The following is a 27,500-nucleotide window of genomic DNA, read 5'->3' on the forward strand; positions in this document are numbered from 1 at the left end:
TATCGATCCATTGGATCATTTCAGACCCTGAATTATACCTCGTCAATTGCCATCCCTTTTAAGAAAAAAAGTCCACGGGTAGGCATTATATGAGCCACGGAGACTAATATGTCAAGGTACCTTGATATATTAAGCATGATTGTTCTTTCTCTGCTGCCACGCAGGGGGACGATGGGAAATAAATAAGAAAGAAAGAAAGAAAGAAAGAAAGAAAGAAAGAAAGAAAGAAAGAAAGAAGAAAGAGAGAGAGAGAGAGAGAGAGAGAGAGAGAGAAGAAAGAAAGAAAGAAAGAAAGAGAGAGAGAGAGAGAAATCCCAGGATGGATTATTATTATTTTTACGTTCCACCCTTTTATAAAGTGGGATTTCATTTCATATCCTTTTTTTTTTCCCCTGGAGAAGGAAATAGCTTTACGGCAAAGCAACCAAGCTGGGAACTGGTCGTGGCAATTAACTGTGGGAGAAATCAAATTATGGCGGAAGATTTTTCCATCGCTCTAAATAAGGGCAGCTAAGCTGAAAGTTTCTTCCCTGCAGCTCAGGAGGTGGCCGACATCATCCCCGCAATTAAAACCAGCTCCTTTGCCATCAGCATGCCGAACGGGTGCTTGGCTTATGTCGTGTCCTGAAATTTCTTTTGAGTTTTCTTAGCTGTTTGCAAAAGGGGCTGAATAATGCATGAACCTCTGGGACTGATACAAAGCGCACTCGGCTTTTGTAGCACACTGGTGAGAACATGGATTTCAGGCTTCCACTCTGGTCTACACGAGCTGACTGGCCGAAGCAAAGAGGTTGTCACTCCTAAACATTGAACGGAAAGCCATCTTGATCAGGATTATAGGGAAGGAAGAAAATATCCTCCTACCAGATCAGAAAACAGAGAATCCTAGGAAGGGACCGTGGAGGTCTTCTAGTCCAACCCCTGGATCAAGCAGGACACCCTATACCATTCCAGACAAATGCCCGTTGAGTCTCTTCTTGAAAACCTCCAGTGATGGAGCACCCACAACTTCTGGAGGCTAGCCGTTCCACTGGTTAATTGTTCCTACTGTCAGGAAATTCCTCCTTAGTTCTAGGTTGCTTCTCTCCTTGACTAGTTTCCAACCATTGCTTCTTTTTCTGCCTTCAGGTGCTCTGGAGAATAGGTTCAAACAATCAGAAATGAGCTGGAAGGAGACGTGGAGGTCTTCTACTCCAGCCCCCTGCTCAAGCAGGAGGCCCTATGTCATTCCAGAAAAGTGCCTGTCCAGTCTCCTGATGGAGCACCCACAATTATAAACAACAAACAAGTAAATCTCATTATTAAAACCTGGAACCCCACCTGGGAAGCTAGAGATGGCTATGCAGTTCCTGAAGTTGGTGTGTGTTCCCTAAATACTGAGCCATCAAAGAGAGACCTATCAGAGGGTCTTCTGAGTCACCAAAAAGAGACCCTTCTGAAGGTCTTCTGAATCATGAAAAAGAGACCCCTCTGAGGGTCTTGGTGAGCCACTAAAGAAAGACCCCTGTGGAGCACCAGGCTATAGTTTTAATCAGAAGTCTCCTTCATTCTTCTAGATCAGGGGTGTCAAACTCAATTTCATTGAGGGCTGCATCAGCACTGCGGTTGCCCTCAGGGGGCCGGGTGGGTGTGGCCTGGGTGGGTGTGGCATACTGGGTGGGCGTGGCTAGAGTGCATATGGCCTACTGGGTAGGCATGGCCAGCCCTACATGGTTCACATCAAGGGTGCCTATGGGGGCCTGGGCAGGAGTGGGACAGATCTGAGGGTCTCTGGCAGAAGGAGGGTCTCTGGGCCAGGGCCAAGGCAGTGGGGGCCGTTCCCTCACTGTTTCCAGGATGGCTTTGCGGGCCACATGAAACCATTTCACGGGCCGGATCTGGCCCCCGGGCCTTGTGTTTGACATGTCTGTTCTAGAATCTAGGATTCTTAAGCTCTTTCTCTGACGGTCTTGTTTCTTCTGATCTTTTCTAATCAAGATGGAGTCAGTATTCCCAAAGTCTAAGACAGCTGGGTTTCTAGCACTCATCCATGACTCAAAAATGTCCATGCTGGAAAAATTAACAATTGTTCATGCTCCGGTCGTAACTTTTGGAGCCCTTCCTTCTGTGCCCCACTGGGGAACGAGCCCAGCAGTCAACGTCGTTGCTTTTCCATCACACTAAATACGGGATGAATGTCATTGTATGCGGTCATTGTTTTCAGCTAGCCAAAGCAGAGCAAATTGCTTTGGCGTTGCCCATTAGATAATGTCCAAGTGTTGAAAAAGGGGAAATATTACTTCTTAGAACTCAAGCGAAGCAGCTCTCTTAGCGAAGCCTTAATGGCTATTTTGAAATCACTTTGATAATAGAGTTTTATGATCAGCCTGGTCTGTCAGAGGCTTCCTGTATATGCACTTGTGCCGCAATTTAGAAAAGCAATTAAGCATGTGATTAAAATTTGACACGTACAGGTTATACACCCATTCTCTCCACTGCAGCGTGTGGGGGTTCTTGGCGTTGAAAAGGAGTTACTAATGGTGTAACAATATGAGTTAGAACTTTGTGGACTCTGGAAGGATCTGTTGACCTTCTCAATGTATTGAGTCATGGCTGCTTGTCCATTTTCTTTTTTTCTAAAGCTCTCAAGATTATCTAGGTGCCAAAAAGACTTTAAAGGCTTTAAAAAGACACATTTGCAGAGAAGATGGAACTGTTGTCTGTTTTTGATATCTCTGCAGCAGAGCATACGGATTTTCAGATGTTCACACGGGGACCCGTTTGATTAGACTGTGATGTTTTGGAATGAGAGCAAATTGTGTTATTCTCTTTCAAGTTCAAATTAGGACACTTCTGGTGCATTTTTACTTACACACAAAAGTAAGAACTATTTGATACATTTCTGGAATTGTAGTATAGATGGTTGTTCTTACGTTGAATGTTTTTTTAAAAAGGAAATAATAATGAAATCAAAGCTGACCAAGTGTGTAACTCACTTACTATTGGTATGTCAGGGACTTAGCGAATTGGATCCTCCAAACACCAGTGGATCTTTTAATATTCTGGTAGTTGTACTTGTGTCATTTCAGCAGAAGCAAGAGACTGAACAACCATTTGTCTGAAATGGTCTAGGGTCCCCTGCTTGAGCAGGGGGTTGGACTAGAAGATCTCCAAGGTCCCTTCCGACTCTGTTGTTCTGTTCAGTTTATGTTCTGATTACTACAGTGTGGTATGTTTCTGACGGAAGAGAGTGTTTGCAGCTCAGGGTTGAACTGTGGGGTGCCAGCACCGATGACGTTGCCTAGTTTGGTAATGAAATGCCTGCAAGAAAACCAGCAAGTCCAGAGAACATCACGAACCTTACCATTGTATATGTATTTGGCTAAAACCTATGATGGCAAAGAAATGTTTAGTAATACTAATAATTCAGAGTTCCCAAACCTACATTTTATGATCTCTTTCCTATTATATCCTATAAGGAATTGAGAGATGATTCTGGCAGATCTTGCTGGTTTGATACCACCAAGACAGCTATTCCTTCTACCCGTTTTTGGCAGTTAGTTCTGCTCAAAGAACATTGAAGAATGGGAAGAATGGGAAGAATGGGACCCTCTACCATTCCAGACAAGCGGCTGTCCAGTCTCTTCTTGAAAACCTCCAGTGATGGAGCACCGACAACTTCTGATTAGTTGTTCTCACTGCCAGGAAATTTCTCCTTAATTCCAGGTTGCTTCTGTCCTTGATTAGTTTCCATCCGTTGCTTCTTGTCCCCACCTCCATGTGCTTTGGAGGTTAGGTTGACCCACATCTTCTTTGTGGCAGCCCCTCGGATATCATGTCGAGTCCTTCTTTTTTTCTTTTTCTTTTTGTATAAATTTTATTAGTTTTTATAGGGTTAGGAATGAGGTGGGATTGGGATTTGGGTTAGGGCTAGGATTAGGGTTGGGGTTGGGGTTAGGGTTTTTCCAAATAACATTCTCAATATTTAGGAAACAGCATAATGTCTGGGTTCATGTGTTTAACAAAAATAATAATAGAGAATGGTTAATTATCATAAGCAATAGTTAATTAATCGCTCAGTTCTTCTTGCTAATATATATTCAACATCTAGTCCTTCTTTTTACTAGACCAGATATACCCAGTTCCTGCAACCGTTCTTCATATGGTTTAACCTCCCGTCCCCTGATCATCTTTGTTGCTCTTCTCTGCAGTCTTTCTAGAGTCTCTACATCTTTTTTTACATCGTGGTGACCAAAACTGGTTGGAATTACAGAAAGAGGCGTGATAGTTTTCAGAGCATCACGTCAATGAGGCAAGTAAGAAAACAGTAGCAGAGGGCGCAAACAGCGAAATGGTTCATTGTGTGCAAAAGTGCTTCTCGTACAAACTTGTAAGCGGAGGATCTGTTTGTCAAGAGTGTGGTATTTTGCATAAATGGCAGTTGAAGCTTTTATCTTAATGTCAGCGCTTTGTTCCAGCTGACCCTCTTTTGGCTGAGAGCCCGTTGAAGCTATTGTAGACTAAACAAAGCAAGCCTTTTGCTGAAAAGAAGGAAATAGAGGAAGTGTTGTCAAAAGGCTTTGGATAGAAGCCCAGATGGCAGAGCAGCAACGGCTGGGGAGGGAAAGAGGACAATATATGGCCAAGTCAGGAAAGGAAGGTGGTGAGAGAGCAGGTGGATCGAAGGCCAACTTTCCTGGCGAGGAATCCACCTGGATGGTTTTTGGTGATGTGGCTTCTCCTGGTCCCTTTTGCCAGGATGGAACTGAGCTGAACTTGGTCTCCAGGGTTTTTTAAAATCATTACAAAGGTCAGCCAAGTTCTCAAGATGTTGAAGACCACCAGCTAGAGATAAGCATTCTTCTCATCTGCAATCGTTGCTAGATTAATGGCTTTCCAAATGGCTAACGGCAACGTGGACCGAGACCAATTTCGAGCGGATAATCATTTTCACCTCCCAGAAGAGAATCTGAATCTGAGCGGCTTGGTGGTCCGCTGGTGGAGACGCTCGCCTCCCACTTGGAAGGTTGAGAGTTCAATGCCAGGTAGTGGCAGATGTTTCTCAGGGCGCAAAGAAAAAAAGATATCTGCAGCAAACTCCACATGACATCAGGAAGGACATCTGGCCAGCAAAGGCTCAGCTCCATCTAGTCGCTCCAAGTCTTCCCCGAATTAAGGGATTACATCACAAAAAGGGAGCTAGAAGAGAATATGACCGAAAGCCAACTTTAGAATAGAATAGAGCTGGAAGGGATCTTGGAGGTCTTCTAGTCCAGCCCCCTGCTCAAGCAGGAGAACCTATACCATCTCAGACAGGTGAATGTCTAGTCTCTTCTTGAAAATCTCCAGGGATGGAGCGCCTACGATTTTTGGAGGCAAGCTGTTCCACTGGTTGATTGTCCTCACTGTCAGGAAGTTTCTCCTTAATTCCAGGTTGCTTCTCTCTTTGATCAGTTTCCAACCGTTGTTTCTCGTCCTGCCCTCTGGTGCTCTGGTGAATAATGTGACCCCCCTCTTCTTTGTGGCAGCCCCTCAAATACTGGAATACTGCTATCCTGTCTCCCCTATTTCTTCTTTTCTTTAGACTAGTCTAGACTAGTCTAGTCTAGTCTTCTTTTCTTTAGACTAGTCTAGACTAGTCTTCAAACTTGGCCCTTTTATGACTTATGGACTTCAACTCAGAATTCCTCAGCCAGTCCACAAGTCATAAGAGGGCCAAGTTTGAAGACCCTTGGACAAGCCAAACCCAAGTCCTGCAGCCATTCTTCGTATGTTTTAGTCTCCAGGGCTTTGGTCATCTTAGTTGCTCTTCTCTGAATTTTTTCCAAACTCTCAACATCTTTTTCTGTCATATGGTGACCAAAATTGGCTGCAGCATTCCAGGTGTGGCCTCACTAGGGTTTTATAAAGCGGTACTAACACTTTGCATGATCTTGATTCTGTGCCTCTGTTTATACAGCCCAGGATTGTATTAGCTTTTTTTGGCTGTTGCTGCACACGGCTGGCTCATCTTCACAAGAAACTGTCCAGAAGTCAGATGGTGTTGCTACTGTGCAGACATTTGGTATCCCCACTAAGAGTAATCCTCAATTTACAACCGCTCCTTTAGTGAGCGACCTATGTTATACTGAAAGAAATGACTTACAATTGGTCTTCCACTTACGGCTGTTTCAGCATCCCCATGGTCACGTGCTCAAAATTCATGGGTTGGGTTGAGAGAGAGAGTCTGGCTACAGGAAGCGTCTATGGCTGACGGTGCATTGCATCCAGATCTCCCTGATGCCAGTCTAAAACCTTCAGCTCTAGGTCAGGTTGAAAAGTTCCCTTGATTTCTTCCACACCAGGAAGGACTCGTCTGACTGCTGGCTTCCTCTCAGTTGTGAATTTCTCCACAGTACTTCCCTTGCACTCACACAGCCCAAAGCAGCTCATGCCAGGGACCCATCTGGCATTGCTTGATAACTTCGAAATAGCAAGGACTGTCTTGGTGGAGGCAAACTTCCCTTTGGGCAGAATACAATCTGTTCTCTTGTGACAGTCATCGCTGGAGTTAGGCAGAACCTGCAGCCATTTGGGGAAGAGAGAGGTGGTAAAAGGCAGGCAAACACAGTTAATACACTGGGCTGCTTCCTTGCTTGCTTTGGGATTACATATGGATGTTACCTTGGGATGTCTGTCAAACTCTTCCAGCCTTCCTGTCTATTGATGCATAATAATCCAATAAAGGGGAATATTTGTGGCTCAGGGTTGTACTGAGGGGTCCTTGGTGCCCTCTGAGCTTGGTTGTTTTCTTGCACAAGTTTCATTACCCAAACTAGGTAAGTGTTGTGATTCAGTGTCAGCCTGTGGTCCCAGCAGTTGAGTCTGATGAATCTGAGGAGGAGGAGGAGGGGTTTGGAGAGACTTTGGTGTCTGAGGGAGGCTCTAATGCACTGCAGGACTCTCAGCCTGGCCCCTCCAGTCATGTTCCTCATGAGACTCAGCTGTGTGAGCTCAAGGTGCAGGACTTAGATGAATCACAGCTGAATCTGTTAAGAGACGCTAGAAGCAGAAGGCAATCCAGCAGAGCAGAGCAGAGAAAATCAATGAGGCAACTCAGTGAGAGGAGGAGAAGGCAGTGAGAAGCCACACCTTGGAACTGATAATAAAAGGGGAAGGTGTGGGCAGGGCTGGTTGCTGAAGGCAAGCGTTCGGAGACATTCTGAAAGAGTTCTGGTCTGTTCTTGATACTTCTGTTTAACACTTGTCTGTTGACTCTTGTTTGATATTTTGATTTATTTATTGAAGGAAATATTCTGTTGCTTTTTTGTTTGAACTGTAAATAAATTTGGTTGGGTTTTTCCAGCCTGTTGACTGTAAAAAGGAAAAAGGGGTTGTCCCTGACACACAAACAGGGCCGGTCATAGGCTGGAACAGAACAGTAACATCATCAATGCTGATATGTTACCTAGTTTGGGTAATGAAACATGTGCAAGAAAATCACCCAGTTCAGAGGGCACCAAGGACCTCAGAGTCATCCTGACTACTCCTCCTCCTCCTCCTCCTCCTCCTCCTCCTCCTCCTCCGCCTTCCCCCTCTTCTCTACAAACTCCACTCCCTTCTACCACTGATGACGTTACCTAGTTTGTGTAATGAAACGTCTGCAAGAAAATCACCCAGTTCAGAGGGCACCAAGGACCTCAGAGTCATCCTGACTCCTCCTCCTCCTCCTCCTCCTCCTCCTCCGCCTTCCCCCTCTTCTCTACAAACTCCACTCCCTTCTAGCACTGATGACGTTACCTAGTTTGTGTAATGAAACGTCTGCAAGAAAATCACCAAGTTCAGAGGGCACCAAGGACACCAGAGTCATCCTAACTCCTCCTCCTCCTCCTCCTCCTCTCTACAAACCCCACTCTCTTCTAGCACTGATGACGTTACCTACTTTGGGTATTGAAACATCTACAAGAAAACAGCTAAGCTCAGAGAGCACCGAGGACCCCTGAATACAATAATCCATCATAGGGTTTGCATTTTGAACGAGTCTATAAATGTTCTTCTTCCAGACTTGATTGCAAGCCATCCACTGATCTCCTTTTTCCACTCATATACGCCAGCATGTGACCAACCCACATTCTATCAATGTTTTGATGCCACGTGGCTTTAGTCTTATTTTAGTTAAAAGTCCTCAGGAAGCTATCCGTTCAGTTCAAATCTGGTGAGAACTAGACAAGGGGTCTGGAGGCTAAACTATATGAACTATTGAGGGAAATAGGTATGTCTAGTAATAAGGAGAAACTTCCTAGCAGTGAGGACAATTAACCAGTGGAACCGCTTTGCCTTCAGATGTTGTGGATGCTCCAACAAGTTTGGAAGAGCCACTTGTCCGAAATGGTATAGGGTCTCCTGCTCGAGTAGGAGGCTGGACTACAAGACCTCTGAGGTCCATTCCAGCACTATGATTGTATATTGAATAAATCCTTGAAAGATTTCGTAGAATAGAGACAGCCTCTAAGATGAGTTAGCTCCTCATTAGGGATGATAGGATAGCAATGTTCTGATATTTGAGGGGCTTCCACAAAGAAGAGGGATGGGTCAACTTATTCTCCAAAGCACCAGAAGGCAAGGACAAGAAACGATGGGTGGAAACTAATCAAGGAGAAAAGCAACCTGGAACTAAGAAGGAACTTCTTCTTTTTACTTTTTTATTAAAGAGTTTTACAAAAACAAAGTTTTACAATATATCCCCAAATCCCCCCCACCCCAAACCCGCCCACTTCCCCCCCCACTTCCCAGAGCTAAATACAGGATTATAGTTACAATAATCATATTCTAAATAAAAATTATGCATAATATACAATTTACCAATTTCATAATGTGCTTTAACTCCCCTTTAACATAACTACAAACAAAGTACCAATAACAATATCCCACTAAAATCTACTCATAAGCTAAATGGAACTGTTTAGTCCCATATTAGTTCTGAATATAATCTATCCATCTCCTCCAAACTGAAATATATCTTTCCTGTGAATGATCTTTCAAGTAAGCAGAAATCTTAGACATTTCTGCAAGATTCGAAACTTTAAACACCCATTCTTCTATAGTGGGCAAACTATCCTTCTTCCAATATTGTCCCACCAGTAACCGTGCTGCTGTTATCATGTTCAACATCAAGTTAGAACTTCTTAATAGTGAGAGCAATTAACCAGTGGAACAGCTTGCCTCCAGAAGTTGTGGGTGCTCCATCACCGGAGGTTTTGAAGAAGAGATTGGACAGCCACTTGTCTGGAATGGTCTAGGGTCTTCTGCTTGAACAGCGGGTTGGACTAGATAAGGTCCCTTCCAGCTCTATTCTGGTTGATAGTCTAACAAAGAGAAGGACTAGTGGTGATATGACAGCAGTCTTCCAGTACTTGAGGGGCTGCCACAGACAAGAGGGGCATCAACCTGTTCTCCAAAGCACCCGAAGGCCGGGCAAGAAAGTAATGGATGGAAGATCATCAAACAGAGATCCAGTCTAGAACTAAGACTGAGAAATTTCTTTCTTGTTCTTTTTGAAAACAAATAATCAGTGAAAGAGCTTACCTCTGGAGGTTGAGGGTGGGAGGGGGGGTGGGTGGAGCACTCTATTTTTCAAATAAAATGAACTTTTAAAAAACCTGTTCACTTCAACCTATTAGCTCAGTCACACCAGCCGAGTGCAATCTTCCAAGTTAAGATGATAGTTCAGATCAGACTGGAGTTGTTCACCCAAATGGACAATGTGACTTGGATTAACCCTGTCACTGCGTTGTTTTTTTTCTGTTTGTCAGCTACGCACGTCTTACTCTGTTTTTCCCCCCTGCCAGCTGCATTGTAATCTTATCATTGTAACCAAGGTGATTGTCACATGTCCAGCCATGTTATGGTTTCATGTCTGGACCTGCTATGATGTGCGCATGTTCAGCCACAAAAGTTTACTTCTGCTACTTTTTTCCCTCGCTTTGTGCTGTTTGATGAGAGAGAGCATGTAGTCAGTTAGGGAGATCTTGCATCTCCCTGACAAACCCAGATCTTTTTCCTTCTCCGGAGTCAGTTACTCGTCTCCCTCTTTCCAGGCTGAGGAATGGGACATTGGGAATTATGGAGCTCAACCTTCTTGAGGTTACTAGGGAATCTCTATAAATTCTGGCTATTTGGAAAAGTGCCTTGGATGCCATTTATCTCCTATGTGATTCAACACCTCCACTGATGTATATTCTCAACGCCTTTGTGTATCTAAGCCATCACACAGAAGCAATTGCCTCTGGCAGATCTTTCTCCTGGATGTTTATTCAGAGACCCCATTTCCTCATCAAAAACAGCCTTCCAAGAGCAGCCATAATTTCCGTTTACCCCAGCCCCCCCCCCCGGGTCATAAAATACCTTAGATAAACAAATTTATTCTCCCTGGGATGTTTCTCATATGCCTGCGGTCTCTAAGGAGGAATCATCCTTTGGAAATCAGAGGGGCGAGGGAGAGATGAAAGCGGGATGAGAAAGATCATTTTAGGAGAGAAAATAACAACACAAGGTGGGCAGATGCTGAAGGCTTCTGGATCTTCTGAAGCAAGGCTAGAAAGATGCTACCACAGTGCCATCTGAAGGTCCAACGGAGAATCGTTTTAGGGCTGGATCCTCAGCTTCCAGGTCTGGATCTTCTGCTTCTTTGGATAAAACAGAGGAAGGGGCTTCTAAGGATGCTCTAGCTCAGGGGTCTTCAAACTTGGCCCTTTTATGACTTGTGGACTTCAGCTCTCTGAATTCCTCCGCCAGCCATGAAGTCCACAGGTCATAAAGGGGGCCATGGTTCTGCTCTAGATCAGGACTCTTCAAACCTGGCCCTTTTATGACTTGTGGACTTCAACTCCCAGAATTCCTCAGCCAGCCATGAAGTCCACAGGTCATAAAGGGGCCATGATTCCTGCTGTAAATCAGGGGTCTTCAAATGTGGCCCTTTTATGACTTGTGGACTTCAACTCCCAGAATTCCTCAGCCAGCCATGAAGTCCACAGGTCATAAAGGGGCCATGATTCCTGCTGTAAATCAGGGGTCTTCAAATGTGGCCCTTTTATGATTTGTGGACTTCAACTCCTTGAATTCCTCAGCCAGCCATGAAGTCCACAGGTCATAAAGGGGCCCTGATTCCTGCTCTAGATCGGGGGTCTTCAAACTTGGCCTTTTTATGACTTGTGACTTCAATTCCCAGGATTCCTCAGCCAGGCACGCTGGCTGAGGAATTCGGGGAGTTGAAGTCCACAAGTCATAAAAGGGCCACGTTTGAAGAACCCTGCTCTAGGTGAACAGGAAGATAAGTAGACCTTCCCAGGTGTATCAAAGTCTGGTCCAAAGTCTTCCAAGCTGGTACCAAATCTTCTCAGATCACCACCACTTCCATTGTTCTTTGCAAGAAGGGAATTATTTGCAAGAAGGGAATTATTTGTAAGTCAAGGTTGAACTGTGAGGTCCTGGGTGCTTGGTTGTCTTCTTGCAGACCTTTTGTTACCAAACTAGGTAATATCATCAATGCTAGAAAGGAATGGGGTTTGCTGAGTGGAGAAGGGTGGAGGAGGAGGAGGCGGCAGAGGAGGAGGAGGACCATGGGGTCCTTAGTGCTCTCTGAGTTGGATTATTTCTTGCAGACATTTCATGACCCAACTAGGGAACATCATCTGATGACTTTACCAATTTGGGTCCTGAAAGGTCTGCAAGAAAAACAAGCTCAGAGGCCACCAAGGACCACCTCAGCTGAGAGGATGCTGAAAATATTCGCTTGATCTGGGCATTGAGGACCATTCGGAGGCTTCAGCTGGTGCAGAATGCGGCCGCGCAAGTTCTGATGGGGGTTTCCCGATACTCCCATGTAACACCTCTGCTCCGCAAGCTGCATTGGCTTCCAGTTGCCCTCTGGGTGAGATTCAAGGTGCTGGTGATGACCTATAAAGCCCTGAATGGCATGGGTCCGGGATATCTGAGGGAACACCTGCTTCCGGCATCAAGCTCCCTTCGTCCTGTGAGCTATAAATCCAATAAAATAAATAAATAAATAAATTGCTGATGGACACTGCACCAGAGCATGTCTCTCTTCAGTTGACTCGGTTAGTTGTATCGTGTGGACTTGATTCCTTCCTTGTTTGGCTCATTTGCCCTCTGAAACGAACAGGAACACGTGTGGAGCAAACATTGGGATGATATTTTAACAGAGTCACCCTGGCCGTGACTTTACATCTTCATTGGAGCTGATGTTGGAGGAGAAAGCTCTCTCTCTCTCTCTCTCTCTCTCTCTCTCTCTCTCTCTCTCTGTCTCTGTCTCTCTCTGTCTCTCTCTCTCTCTCTCTCTCTCTCTCTCTCTCTCTCTCTCTCTCTCTCTCTCTGTCTCTGTCTCTCTCTCTCTCTGTGTGTGTGTGTGGTGTGAATCAACAAGAAGCAAAGTAAGACATCTCAATGCAAGTATTTTTCATTCCCTACCCTGTTGCTCTAGGCAACCAGCTTGAGTGGGCTATTGTCTCTAACCTTAAAAACTGATTATAGGGTACTTCACTGCCTCATACTGACTTAAAGAGGATTAGAAGGTGGTGTAAAGCTGGCTTAGGGACTATGTTCACAAAGCCTCAAAGGCATCTGCAGATTTCCTTGTTCAAGAAGTGATTAACTTATTTAGCAACTGGTGTGTGCACGCAGGAGGGGGAAAAAAAAGAACACGTAACATGAAAATACCAGCCAGCTGGCAATTAGAGGATGTACGGGTAGTTCTCTAGTTCTCGCTGGTGCATGTCAGAATCCAGATAGGAGCAGAGGATGCCTTGATCTTGGTGGGAATAAGAAGTTTGTATCTGAAGGATGGGATGGATAAAGGGTTGGATGGAAGGAAGTAAAACAGAATCGTCGTATTTGGTGCTGGGATCTGTCACCTCTTAATGCAACCTGTTATTGAAATATAGCTCCATCCAGTCTTTTTCTGACTATGTAGCTGATATAATTCCTCCTCCTCCTCCTCCTCCTCCTCCTCCTCCTCCTCCTCCTCCTCCTCCTCCTCCTCCTCCTCCTCCTCTTCCTCCTTTCTCCTTTCTCTCTCTCTGTCCTAATCAAGGAGGGAAAATAAGCTTAAATCGGCATTTCTGGCATCTGACTCCTTAGGAAACAAATAAACATACATACATGCTCCAACACTGGAAGTTTTTAAAAAGAGACTGGACAACCATTTGTCTGAAATGGTATAGGGTTTCCTGCCTGGGCAGGGGGGGGTCAGACTAGAAGACCTCCAAGGTCCCTTCCAACCCTATCATCAGCATAATTAATCACTGAACAGTCAGCCAGATGTTCAAGCTGGATTTGGCATTTTTGTCTACCTATCGAGTCCTTACCAAGGACCTGAGATAGGCAGATGTGGGTATTTGAATTGAGGGTACTACAGATCTTGTCACAGGATGGAAGCAGTTCCTAGTAAGGCCACCTTTTGCAATTGACTAATGGCGAATTTGTCAATGCCGATAGTGCTCAAGTGCTGCTCCAGTTGTTTTGGGATTGCACCTAACGTGCCTATTACTATTGGTACTACCCTTGCTTGCCTTTGCCACAGTTGTCCAATTTCTATTTGTAGGTCTTTGAATTTTGTTATCTTCTCCAGTTCTTTCTCTTCTCTTCTGCTGTCTCCAGGCACTGCCACGTCCACTATCCAGACTTTTTTGTCTTTCTTATCGACAATTGTTAAGTTTGGGGTATTAATGCAGGGCTAGAAAAATCTGTGGCCTTCTTGATATTTCTTCCTACAATCCTAGTAGCATAGGCCAGCATGGCAAATGGTGAGGGACAGTGTAAGATGTAGTTCAGCCTTTGCTGGAAGCTATTGATTTCTCTCCTCTGTGTTCAAGGGTATTCAAGGCAATCTTCCAAACAAAATTGGACAAACGTTTGTCCAGGATGGTATAAGGACTCCTGCCTTGGGCAGGGGGTTGGGTTAGAAGACCCCTAGGGTCCCTTCCAGCCTTAGGATTTTAGGATTGAGCTCCTGCAGCCCAGTGTGGCTTGGTGTGAACCCAGCTAGTGTATCCAAGTTCCTGAAGTGGTGTAGGAGGAGAAACCGTGCTTTTTCGTTAACCCACACAATGCACAGCAGCCCTCTGCATATGTTGGAGCAACCACATATGGGAGGCAGCTGTTAACCTTCAGCTCACCAAAGGCCAAAGAGAATTAAAGACTGAGATACTGCTGGGGTTACATCAGCGCCTCATTTGACAGAGAAGCTGTTAGCCATTAACCTTTCCTCTAGCAAGTGGAACAAGGAGCCTGCACATAAACGCAGTGGGCGAAGAAAGAAATTGCTGCATTTGGTGTCTATTAATGTGGGTCTCCTTGAAGGATGAGCTTGATGTTTGGATATGGGCTAAAATATTAGCCATGCCGGTTGATTGGGCCGAGAGGCAATTGGCAATGGAAGTCTTCAGTTCTCAGAGCCAGTTGAAGTGAAGGAGAGAATCCAACAGAGACTCTTTCCCCGTGTTCTGCTAGCAAGGGATCATGTTCCGCATCTGGTATCTGGGGTAAGTAGATGGGGGCCACCCTCTGGGCTTGCTGATGAGGAACGGGGCGCTAGGTAGCTGATCTGGTTCCAACCTGCTTGAAGTTCATTTTACACTGGGGGGGGGGCAGAGCACAGCTGTGACCACAGCAAAATAGTTGTAGTTTCAACAGGTGGTTAGATTCCAGCTAGGTTTGATAAGCTAGCTTTCTAATCCTACCGCACCTCCTGTCGCTCAGCCCAGAGCCTTTTTCCAATAGCTGAAAGCCTATCACAGGAAAGAGGGTGGGACAAGATAAGGACAATTAACCAGTGGAACAACCTGCCTCCAGAAACGGTGAATTTCCAACACTGGAAGTCCTTAAGACGAGACTGGACAGCCATTTGTCTGAAATGGTATAGGGTTTCCTGCCTGAGCAGGGGGTTGGACTAGATGACCTCCAGGGTCCCTTCCAACTTCATCATCATCATCATCATCATCGATCATCGCACAGTCAGCCAGAGGTTCAGACTGGATTTGGCATTTTTGTCTACCTATCCAGTCCTTACCAAGGACCTGGGATAGGCAGAGGTGGATGTTTGATGGTATTACAGATCTCGTCGCAGGATGGAAGCAGTTCCCAGTAAGGCCGCCTTTTGCAATTGACTGATGGCAAATTTGTCAATGCCGTTGATGGTGTTCAAGGGGTGCTCCAGTTGTTTTGGGATTGCACCCAAGGCACCTATGACTATTGCTTGCCTTTGCCACAGTCTTTCTATTTCTATTTGTAGGTCTTTGTATTTTGTTATCTTCTCCAGTTCTTTCTCGTCTGTTCTGCTGTGCACAGGCACTGCCACGTCCACTATCCAGACTTTTTTGTCATTATCATCATCATCATCATCATCATCATCAATGGGTGGAAGCTCCTCAGAGGGAGATCCAGTCATGAACTAAGGAGGGATTTCCTGACAGTGAGAACCATTAATCAGTGGAGCAGCCCTTGGAAATGGTGGGTGCTCCATCACTGGAGGTTTTCAAGAAGAAAGTGGACAGTCTTTTGTCTTAGATGGGATGAGGATTCCTGCTTTGGGCAGTGGGTTGGTTTAGAAGACCTCCAAGGAGTGAAAGTGAAAGGAGACCCTGGAACATGAATAATGTAATGTAGCTGTTGCCTTGCCGGTACAACCGAGAATGCAAACCTGTTTTCGAATCAAACAGATGCTTCCTCAGTGCCAATCTTGGATCTTCAAAGATCTACTGTAATCAGATGAAAACAGACGCTTGTTCTAGGCTTTCGAAACTGCAGAGGTTTTAATCTTTTATTGAAAGGGGGATGTTCCAGTTCTCTTCGGATAGGATCCATTTGGGCAACTTTTCCAGTTCTGTCCCTAGTGTAGCTTCTTTGTAAGATCCTAAGCCTAGTTTTGCAAGGAAATTGGTGAAATTCCTCTCTACGCCTTCCTAAACACTTTCTCCCCCCACCCCACCCTGGGAGAAACAGCTTCCCAAGTTTGTTTGCTAATGTTTTTCTTAACTGAAACTTTCTCCTACCTTTTCCTTCTCTCTTAAGCCAAAGCCCCCAAACATCTGCTGGAGCTTCACAAAATGGGTAAACAAGTTGGAATCGTCAAGTGGCTTATTTTCCAACCAGCTGTGAGCAACTACAGAAAGCTACTCCTGCAAAATGCCCAAGTCTTTCTTCTGTGAATGAAAACAGCTTTGGAAGATCTCCTGGTGAAGTTGGTACCTTCCAGCCCATAAAGGTGTGCTGTGATGGAACTGCTCCTGAGTAAGGCGGAACTAGAACTCACCGTCTTCTGGTGATTGACCCAAAGTCACCCAGCTGGCTTTCATGCCTAAGGCGGCACTAGAACTCACAGTCTCCTGGTAATTGGCTCAAAGACACCCAGCTGGTTTTCATGCCTAGGGCGGGACTAGAACTCATAGTCTCCTGGTAATTGGCTCAAAGACACCCAGCCGGCTTTCATGCATGGCAGATCTATACCATTTTGGACAAATGGCTGTCCATCTCTTCTTGAAAGCCTCCAGTGATGGGGCACCCACAGCTTCTGAAGGCAAACTGTTCCACTGGTTGATTGTTCTCACCATTAGGACATGTCTCCTTAGTTCTGGGCTGCTTCTTTTGTTTGCTGAACTGTCCGGTGGAGAGTTGTCCCATGGCAAGTCGGCCACCTCAAGGTGTCCCCTGCTGAGACCCCTTCCCAATATTTCTAAAAGCATTGTGCCTATAGCAACTGATCATGGGCTAGCTCTAGATCAGGGCTCTTCAAACTTGGCCCTTTTATGACTTGTGGACTTCATCTCCCAGAATTCCTCAGCCAGGCTGAGCCAGGCTGAGGAATTCCGGGAGTTGAAGTCCACAAGTCATAAAAGGGCCAAGTTTGAAGACCCCTGCTCTAGATTTTAGAGAATTAATCCTAGTTACCGTCAAGAATCTCTCCTCCCCCCCTTTTTTTAAAGGCAACTGTTGTTACCGACTTGTATCAACAGCTGAGAGCAAAAAAAAAGATACCAGGAACTTGTGTCTGGGTTTAAGTGCTGTAATTAAATTACATCCATAATGCATAGTGTTTACACTGCAATACATTATTAATAATAACAACACTGACTTGTAAGGTCCATCCTCAAAACAGAAGCTTCCTTGAGATGCTTCATTGGTCTGTTCACACACAATTTTCATACATCTCTAAAGATTACCATTTTAACAGCTTTGGGTATAGATACTGCCAGGCAGTTAGAGTTGACAGTGCATAAATCTATTTCCCTAAACACTCAATTTTCTTATGGCAGTGAAATCAATTTGAATCTGTCTGGATTTTATTCTAAAGTCTATTAATGCCTTATTCCCCCCCCCCTCTCCCCCTCTCCCTGCCCCTCTCCCTCTCCCCCTCTCTCTTTCTCTTTCCCTTTCTTTCATGTCACTTTCAACCACCTCACTTTTTCTGGGATTTAATTCAGCAGACACTGATACAACCTCTCTTTTATCTCCTTCTGCCAACAGAACTTAATTAGCTGTGAAGGGGGAAGTAAAGAGGAATGTACAATTAGCCTTTTGCCGATAAAGGGGAAGCTGATGTGACATTCCGTAATCAGGTAGGTTGTTCTCAGTAGCGGTAACCTTTGCGCAACAAGGTCAGCGGTGTGGTGTGGTTCTTCTCAGGCAAAGAACTCTGAGGAAGTTGAAGCCCACAGGATGCCATTAAAGCTCCTTGCAGTTTCACTACCAGAAGGATGCCTACAAACACATGTTTGTTAACAGTATCTTCTGGGGTAAGATGTCAAGAAGAGATGGCTAGGTGTGGTCTCATTGACACTTTGGTTAGGACAGTGGGGTCCTTGGTACTTTCTGAGCTTGCTTGTTTTCTGGCAGATGTTTCCTGACCCAACCAGGAAACATCATCACTGCTAGAAGGGAGTGGGATTTGCAGGGAGGAGGAAGGAAGGAAGGAAGGAAGGAAGGAAGGAAGGAAGGAAGGAAGGAAGGAAGGAAGGAAGGAAGGAAGGAAGGAAGGACTATGGGGACCTTGGTGCTCTCTGAGCTTGCTTGTTTTCTTGCAGATGTTTCATGACCCAACCAGGAAACATCATCGGTGTTACAAGGGAGTGGGATTTGTAGGGGGGAGGAGGAGGAGGAAGGAAGGAAGGAAGGAAGGAAGGAAGGAAGGACGGACTATGGGGTCTTTGATGCTCTCTGAGCTTGCTTGTTTTCTTGCAGATGTTTCATGACCCAACCAGGAAACATCATCAGTGTTAGAAGGGAGTGGGATTTGCAGGGAGGAGGAGGAGGAAGTTGTGGGGTCCTTAATGCTCTCTGAGTTTGGTTGCTTTCTTGCAGAGATTTCATTACCCAAAGTAAGTAGTATCATCCATGCTAGAAGGTTTGTGGAAGAGGAGGAGGTGGAGGTGGAGGTGGAGGAGCAGGAGGAGGAGGAATTTCCTAGCAAGTGTGACTTTTGCTGAGGACTACGGGAGTTGAAGTCTTCACATTTGGAGGTCAACGTTCTCAAAGATGGTTCTGACGATGATCTCGACGTGACGATCTTCTCAACAGGACAATCTCCTCTGGCGGCCATCTCAGGCTGGCGCACAAAAGGATGAGCTCTTATCGAGAACGGGAGATGGAAGGAACAGGCTGAACTTTATGAATTAAAGGGCCTGGCATTTAACAAGGCTGTGCTTCCAGATGACAAATTCTTAATTCTACTGAAGCTATTCTGAGACCGAGGGTGATGTTACCAGATTTTTCCCACTATGCTGTTCTAACTCCATCCGCTTAGAATGAAATGGAAAATGGGTACATACCGAGGAGATCACTATTGAGAAGGTCACTGTTTCTTCCAAAAAGGAAAAAGCATCTCCATATCTCTGCACGGTGCCAAAGAAGAAGAGCAATGCTCTGAGTTCTTTCTGCTACTATCAATCTGATTGGGCCATTTTTATTCTCCGGAGGAAGCCGGTGAGGTTATGAGATTTAAAAAGATCCATAGATCATGCTGCCTCATTAATTTTCCATTTGGACTCTGGTGTCAAGACGAAGTCTTATTAAGCCATTGCCTGGAGTAATTCTCCATGGCAGACAGATGCAGTCTGACTCTCCTTTTGCATTTTTCATCCTAGAGAAATGGTGATTTTTTTCCACGAGAGGACCTGCCGTGCCATTAATGGATCCTCTTTTTTAAAAAAGAAGAAGTTTGAAGGCCTCTTTGTGGTTTTGCTGTTCCTTGACATCTTCCAGGACAAACATCTCAATGGATATTTATTTTGAGGAATAAATGCATTCCCTTGAAAATAATGAAAAAGCAGGGAGAAATGTGAGATAAGGAAGGAAGGAAGGAAGGAAGGAAGGAAGGAAGGAAGGAAGGAAGGAAGGAAGGAAGGAAGGATCATCAAAGAGAGATCCAACCTAGAGCTAAAAAGGAATTTCCTGACAGAACAATTAATCAGTGCAACATCTTGCCTTCAGAAATTGTGCCTGCTCCATCCCTGGAGGTTTTCAAGAAGAGACTGGACAAACATTTGACAGGGATGGCCTAAGGCTTCCTGCCTGGAGCAGGGGGTTGAACTAGAAGACCTCTGAGGTGCCTTCCAGCCCTATGGTTGTATGTTCTATGTGTGAATCAGGTCAATAGATGGAAGCTGCTTCAGTTCCTTTGGGGTGCCAAGAATAGACTGGAAACACTCACGCTGACAAAACCTGGATTCCGCCACGAAGCCTTGGGCCTTCCCCTTAACGTTCTCAGAGATGACTCTCTGGTGTCTCTTAACAGCTAAGTCATGTGGAGACGCCTTCCAACCCTTTGCATAGCAATACACCAGTGTGGGGGGGGGGACTGACCTTTTACTGCCCTTAAGCTTACTGCTATCCTGTCTGAGCGCCTGCTGAGAACAGCTAAGTTAAACATCGTAAATCCTGGCTCCGAAGGATTACTTTGGGTTTTTCCACTAACAATCTTCTGCGGGGATATCAAGCTTGAAAGAGTCATAAATCATCCACACAACATCTGCCTAACAAGGGAGTAACTTGGAATTGATTCTCTAGGCTTAAGTGATGAGAGAGAGAGAGAGAGAGAGAGAGAAAGTTAGAAAAACAGGGTGAGCAACAAGAGTAGGATGTTCGTTTGATGGAGCTTGTCATTGGAAACAGTGTCAAGAAGATTGTTTAAGGAAGGTAAGATAAATGTTTTCAACCATGAGTGATCTCTCCTGCCTTCTAGTCTCAGCAGGTACCAACCTTGGTTTGTCTGGGCTCAGAAGTTAGGCAGGATGAGGTTTGGTCGGTGATTGGATGAAATGAGAAGATCCCTGGATAGAAGGATGGGGTGAGAAGTTGAAAAAATGGTCCAGAAGAAGGCACAGGCTTCTCTCTTGTTACCAGGACAGTTCTGTGCTTGTGTCCATGTGGTCACCAAGGGTAGAGTTCAAATCAAAGAAGTCTTTTTCTGATCCAGCTAGGTGACAGCATCATCAACCTTGGTTGAGAAGAAAGAAAACGAAAACAAAACCCAGACCTAAACTTGGTAGAAGATGATGGCAAGCTCCTTCTGTGGGGTGGGGTGGGATAGAATAGAATGGAGTGGAGTGGAGTGGGGTGGGATGGGATAGAATAGAATAGAGTAGAGTAGAGTAGAGTAGAGTAGAATAGAATAGAATAGAATAGAATAGAATAGAATAGAATAGAATAGAATAGAATAGAATAGAATAGAATAGAATAGAATAGAATAGAATAGAATAGAATAGGTTGGAAGGGACATTGAAGGTCATCTAGTCCAGCCCCCCACCCAAGCAGGAGACGCTACACCATTTCTGACAGATGGCCATCCAGTCTCTTCTTGAAAGCCTCCAGTGATGAAGCTCCCACAACTTCTGAAGGCAACTTCTGTTCCGTTGGTTGATTGTTCTCACTGTCAGAAAAATTCTCCTTATTTCCAGGTTGAATATCTCCTTGATCAGTTTCCATCTGTTATTCCTTGTCTGGCCTTCAGGTGCTTTGGAGAAGAGGTTGACCCCCTCCTCTCTGTGACAGCCCCTCCAATATTGGAAGACTGCTATCGTGTCTCCCCTGGTCCTTCTCTTCACCAGGCTGGACTAAATTAGCTTGGCAAAGCTTGAGCTGATACAACTTGAGCTTGGAGGAGATCAGTTCTGGTCTTCACATAGAAAGGGGACAAGGTAAAACCAAGTAGGAACCTTTAGCACATCCCTCACCATGGGGGGTTGTTTTGAGAGGGGGAGAAACTCTATAATTGCCTTTTGCCCAAGACAGTCAGTGGGCAATCAGCAGATCCACCGACTTGCATCCTGACTCCTTTTGATGGACTGTCGTGATTAGAAATGTGGCTGAGAGGTCAGTAATAGTTCAGTGCTCCTTTCCATCCACTTCACTCCTGTCACACACACCGCTGCACTACGCACACGGCTGGATTAAAAAATGAAGCCAGTCGGAAGTAATGTGATTGGCTGCTCAATTTCAGTCTGAAAGGAAGATTCATTGAGGTGAAACAGAGTCGAAGAGGCCCTGTAGATGCTGGGAGCCAAGGAATTAGGTCGGGCTAATAAAATAATATTTGCATCCCTGCTGGTTTGAGTTGCTAGGATTGGTTTGATGAGAAGACGAGGGTTATATATATAAGCCTTCGACTGAGTAGAGTTTGAGTGTGTCGATTTGAGCAAAGCAGTTGGCTTAGCAATCGTTCTCTGTCCAAGCGTTGGCATTTGGACACCCTCCGAAGTCAGGGGAGAAGCCTTTCATTAAGGTTCATCCCCAAAACATTGAGGGTTTTGGAGAATTAACCTGGGATTTTCACCAAACAGTCCCGCCTCTTTGCACTGAAGGATCACTGTAATTCTGTGCTCTTTAATAAATCTACTGTGTCTCGCTTCAGTCGCGCAAAGTACTAGTATCCCTTTATAACGCCTTGGTAAGGCCACACCTGGAACACCGCATCCTGTTTTGGTCAGCACATTACAAAAAAAAAGATGTTGAGACTTTGGAAAAAGTGCAAAGAAGAGCAACTAAGACAATTAAAGGCCTGGAGACTAAAACATAGGAAGAACAGTGGAAGGATTTGGGAATGGCCAGTCTAGAGAAAAGAAGGATTGGGGTGGGGGAGGAGAACATGATAGCAGTATTCCAGTATTTGAGAGGCTACCACAAGGAGAAGGGGTCAACTTATTTTCCAAAGCACCAGAAGGCCAGACAAGAAACGATGGATGGAAACTAATCAAGGAGAGAAGCAACCTGGAATTAAGGAGAAACTTCTTACAACTTCTTACTTAATTGTCCTGAAACTTCTTACAACGTCTTAAGTAATTGTCCTGACAGCGAGGACAATTAACCAATGGAACAGCTTTGCCTTCAGAAATCGTGGGCGCTCCATCACTGGAGGTTTTTAAGAAGAGACTGGACAGTCAACTTGTCTGAAATGGTATAGGTTCTCCTGCTTGCACAGGGGGCTGGACTAGAAGACCTCTAAGGTCCCTTCCAGGTCTATTCTGATTCCGATTCTGATTAGAGAATATGGACTCAAAACTCTGAATGAAGCGGGCGTATGGTGGAAGTGGATCTGGAATCTGGTTAGCATACAGCTCAGGAACGCCCTGCGGTAGTCCTTTTTTCTGCGCTACGTTAGGAATAACTGCATGTCTGAGAATCTTCCCTCCCGTGCACAGGCCTAGGGAGATTCCAGCCCATCTATTAAAATACCTTGAGCTGGGACAAGGTTTATGCTGTGCATTCCCTTCTTCCTTTGATCACCCCGGTGGGCATCTGGGATTAGCAAAGGTTAAATAGAAACGGCCTGTGGAACAGCAGACTGCGTGCATGATAAAATACACTCCTGTGCAGCCGAGCGAAGCTGTAGCTCATTTGGGTTGCAACCAAGGAGGCAGGTTTAATTCCGAGTGTAAACAAAAGATGGAGAAAGAAGCTCTCTTCCTTTGGGAAAGATTAAACGGGGATATAAGGGTGTAAAGGTGGTACAGATTCACCACAGCCGAATTACAGGAAGCCCTCGATTTACGACCACATTTGAGCTCAACATTTCTGTTGCTAAGCGAAACTCGTTCAGTGAGTTTTGCCCAGTGCTTTTTTTGTAAAAGAAAAAGGTGCCGGAACTCACACGTGTCATACAAACCACCTTGCCTACCCTACAAGGTTCCATCCAAAAAAGGTGCCGGAACTCCGTTCTGAGCGTTCTATGAGAAAAAAAGCCCTGGTTTTGCCCCATTGGACAGCCTGAATTAACTGAATTGCTGCAGTTGTTAAATTAGCAACACAACTGTCAAGTGAAACTGGCTTCCCCCTCTAGACTTTGCTTGGCGTACGGTCGCCAGAGGGGATCCCAGGAACCCGGGGACGCTGCAACTGTCATAAAGACAAGTCAGTTGCCAAGCCTCTGAATTTGGATCACGTGACTCTGGGGATGCTGCAGCGGTCCTAAGTGTGTGAAAAACGGTCATAAGTCCCTTTTTTTCAGTGCCGCTGTAAGTTCGAACGGTCCCTAAATGAACTGTGGTCAGTTGCCGTTTTTAAAACTAAAGGTGGGGAGGAAAAAAAGAACAAGAAAAATCACGGAGAGAATGTCAATCAGAATAACAGAGTTGGAAGGGACCTTGGAGGTCTTCTAGTCCAACCCCCTGCTCAGGCAGGAAACCCTAGACCATTTCAGACAAATGGCTGTCCAGTCTCTTCTTAAAAGCCTCCAGCCACGACTTCTGGAGGCAAGTCGTTCCACTGGCTAATTGTTCTCTCGGTCAGGAAATTTCTTCTGAGTTCTGGATTGCTTCTCTCCTTGATTAGCCTCCGTCCGTTGCTCCTTTCCACCTTCAGGTGCTTTGCAAAATAGGATCAAATCAATCAGAATAGGAGCTGGAAGGGACCTTGGAGGTCTTCTAGTCCAGCCCCCTGCTCAAACAGGAGACCCTATACCATCTCAGCAAAGTGATTGTCCCATTTCCTTCCTAGCCCCCACCAATCCCCCACAAACTCTCCAGGGAGTACAACTCAAATGTCACCCCAGGATGGTGATATTCTTGTCGAAAGGAGATGCTTGTTATCCACACATACATCCTTGTGTCCTAAATGGATTCATGGGGAGGGGGAAACAGCTGCTTTTCCCCCATGCCTTTCCAGCTTGATGAGGTTAATAATAACTTTGAATGCGTATGTACGGCATTAGCTTTCCCAAGTAACATGCATAATTCAACATCCCCTAAAGTACATCTAAGCTTTGAGGAAGCAAACTTCCCTTAATGTAACTGGGCAGAGATCCAGCATTTACCAGCTGCCGAGGCTTGATGCACAATTTTTGGTTAAGTGAATAATTTATCACGCATATTATCTGTGGTGGATCACATCCCCACACAGTCTGTAGGGCTTTGCATATGGCTCTGGAGACGGCAGAACATCGCCATATGTTTTACGGGCCATTACCATTTCCAAGTCTCTTAAGGTATGTCTAGTTTAGTGAAAAGAAGAATTAGGGGGTGACATGGTAGCAGTCTTCCAATAGTGGAGGGGCTGCGACAAAGAAAAGGGTGGGGGGTGTTCTCCAAAACATCTGAGGGCGGGACAAGAAGTAACGGATGGATGGAAACTCCTCAAGGAGAGAAGCAACCTGGAACGAAGGAGGAATTTTCTGACAGAACAATTAATCAGTGGAACGACTTGCCTCCAGAAGTTGTGAATGCGCCATTACTGGAGGCTTTTAAGAAGAGACTGGACAGCCGTTTGTCTGAATTGGTGTAGGATCTCCTGCTTGAGCAAGGGGTTGGACTAGAAGACCTCCAAGGTGCCTTCCAACTCTTGTTACTCTAAAGAAGCTTTACTTGCACTGTTTATTTCTTAACCTGAGTACTTCAACGAGTAAGAGCAGGAGTACTCCTTCGTTCAAGATTGAACTGGTTGTGGAATTCAAGTAACCCAAGCGGTAATTTGGAAAATCTGTCAAACATACCTTGATTTGATATGCTTGGGAATCGATAGCAGTGCTTCCCAAAGTCCGTGCTCTTGAATTGGTCCAGAATAAATGAAACATCTTTCCCAAATACTGAGAAATAACTAGACGTATTCTGAGACTGGAATCATTTTACGGGCCTGATGGCAGAGATTGAGCCTCCCTCTCCAACCTCATGAGATATCCTCTTCCCCCAAAGATCTTCAACTGTCTCCATCTGTGAACTTCTAGATCCTGTCCCTTTCCTCTCCACCCTTCTCAAATCTGTTCGTTCCACATTTTTTTTTCCTAAACAATGTCAGAGTAGCAACTTTGAGAGAGAGGAAAGAGAGAAGCTTTCTGTCCACTGGCTTAGCCGGGGATCAATGGAAGCTGCTGGGGATGAGATTTTGGATACAGCTCTGACTTCATTAATCCAAAACAATGTCGCCAACTCAGTGAGCTTTCCGAATTCTCTTCGCTGAGTAACCGGAAGATGAACGATCAAAGAAACATTGACTCAAAGATCACGTCTGACATCTGGTGGTACAGACCGGATTTGTCAGAATTCGTTAGAATCATTGAAACACAGTCATTTCCAAAACTTGAGGAATCAGCTTTTTCCTTCTTTCCTCGATCACTTTGGGTGGAAGTTGGCAGGCTTGTCAACTTTGGGGAGTGAGAGGCTGTTAAGCCCGTCTCTGATCCTTTTTGAATACATACCACTTAGAGAGGAGTCTCATAGACCAGGGGTCACCAAACCCCGGTCCGTGGACCAGTGCCGGTCCGCGGCGTGCCAGCAACTGGTCCGCACAAACAAGCAAAGCCCTATCCATGAGAGGCAGGCAGCACACAAAACCGCGCACTCTCTGGTCTGCAGAAAAACCTCTCTCCACGGAACGGGTCCCTGGTGCCCAAAAGGTTGGGGACCTCTGCCATAAGACAGTGGCAGACATTGGTTCCTTTCAAAGAAATGAAGCAAGTAAGGTCAGCTTTGACTAACACTAGGATGAAACACCGACATGAAAAAGCCAGGACTGTGAACTTGTCAGCCTTACCGAGTAGAGAAGACAGGAAACATGACTAGTGGAGCTAACTCTGCTTTACTGCCAGGCTACATTTTCTTGGACAGCAAAGGCGACGAACGAGCATAACACCAGACATGTCGCCTGAAGGCAAAATCATGAAACTGTGTCTCACTTCTTTTGGCCATGTCGTACAGGGGAAATCACTGCAATTCTGCTTGGAAGAGTTAGCAGCAAGTAAAAGGAACATGCTGGGCATCAAAGAACATGATGGCTGGACACCATCAAAGCTAGAGTATAGAATAACTCAAAGACGTAGTCAAGATCAGAAGACATGGAGAGACCTGGCCTGTAGGATCGCCAAGAGTCAGACACAGCTGAATGGATAACATCATCATCATAAGGCTATATTAATCGAATCTTGCAAGTTTGAAAGTGCAGTTCTCCCCTGGTCTCCTTTACAGTCTGAGAAGTTAAGGAAGAACCCCCCTGAGCCTCTTGCCATGTCCATTCCTAAGCTGATTTCCATGTACCATTACAGAACCAGAAGGAAAGCCAAAGAAACAATTGCCCGGTCAATAGGCAAATATTTAAGACAAGACAATTCATCATCTCATGATGCTTTTGAACTTTGTTACTGGAGAAGGCTCTAGAGAAGACCATGGACAGCCAAGAAAACAAACAATCATGTCATTAAACAAAGCAACTCAGAGTTCTCATTTGAGGCACACATGACCAAGTTGAAATTGTTCTACTTTGGACACCCAGCTCTCTGGAGAAGGCTCTAATTCTGGGAAAGGTGGAAGAAAAGAGAAGAAGAGGACCACCAGAGAGGTGGATGAATTCAGCTACAGTGCTGATGGGTGCACTGTTGGTAGATCTGAAGGACCAGTTTAGGGACAGATCATCATGGAGAACATCTACCTTTGTGGTTGCTAATGGTCAACACTGACTTGAAGTCATATAATCAGTCAATGAAAGGACTCAATTCTCTGAAAAAGTCACTAATGCTGGGAAAGGTGGAAGGAAAGAGAACATGGAGCATCAGCAGATTTGGAAGGGACCTTGGAAGTCATCTAATCCAACTCCCTGCTCTAGCAGGAGACCCTATAGGGCCTATACCATTACAGACCAGACTCTTCTTGCAAGCCTTCAGTGATGGAGCACCCACAACTTCTGAAGGCAAGCCGTTCCACTGGTTGATTGTTCTCACTGTTAGGAAGTTTCTCCTTAGTCCTGGGTTGCTTCTCTCGATGGTTAGTTACTTTCCATTGCTTGAAGAAGAGGACCATCAACAAGTGGATGAATTCAGTTACAGTGGGGAAGGGTACACCACTGGAAGACCTAAAGGACCAGGTTAGGCACAGATCATCATGGAGAAAACCTACCTATGTGGTTGCTAGGAATCAGCATTGGCTTGAAGGCACATAATCGCTCAGTCACTTACCCAATCAATCATTGAAAAGTCTTGGGTCTCTGGATCTAATGACAGGAAAGGTAGAATAAAATAGGACAATCAGTAGCAAGGTGGATGGATGTAGTTATGG

Source organism: Vipera ursinii (assembly GCF_947247035.1).
Source record: "Vipera ursinii genome assembly, chromosome: 14".
Classification (NCBI taxonomy): domain Eukaryota; kingdom Metazoa; phylum Chordata; class Lepidosauria; order Squamata; family Viperidae; genus Vipera; species Vipera ursinii.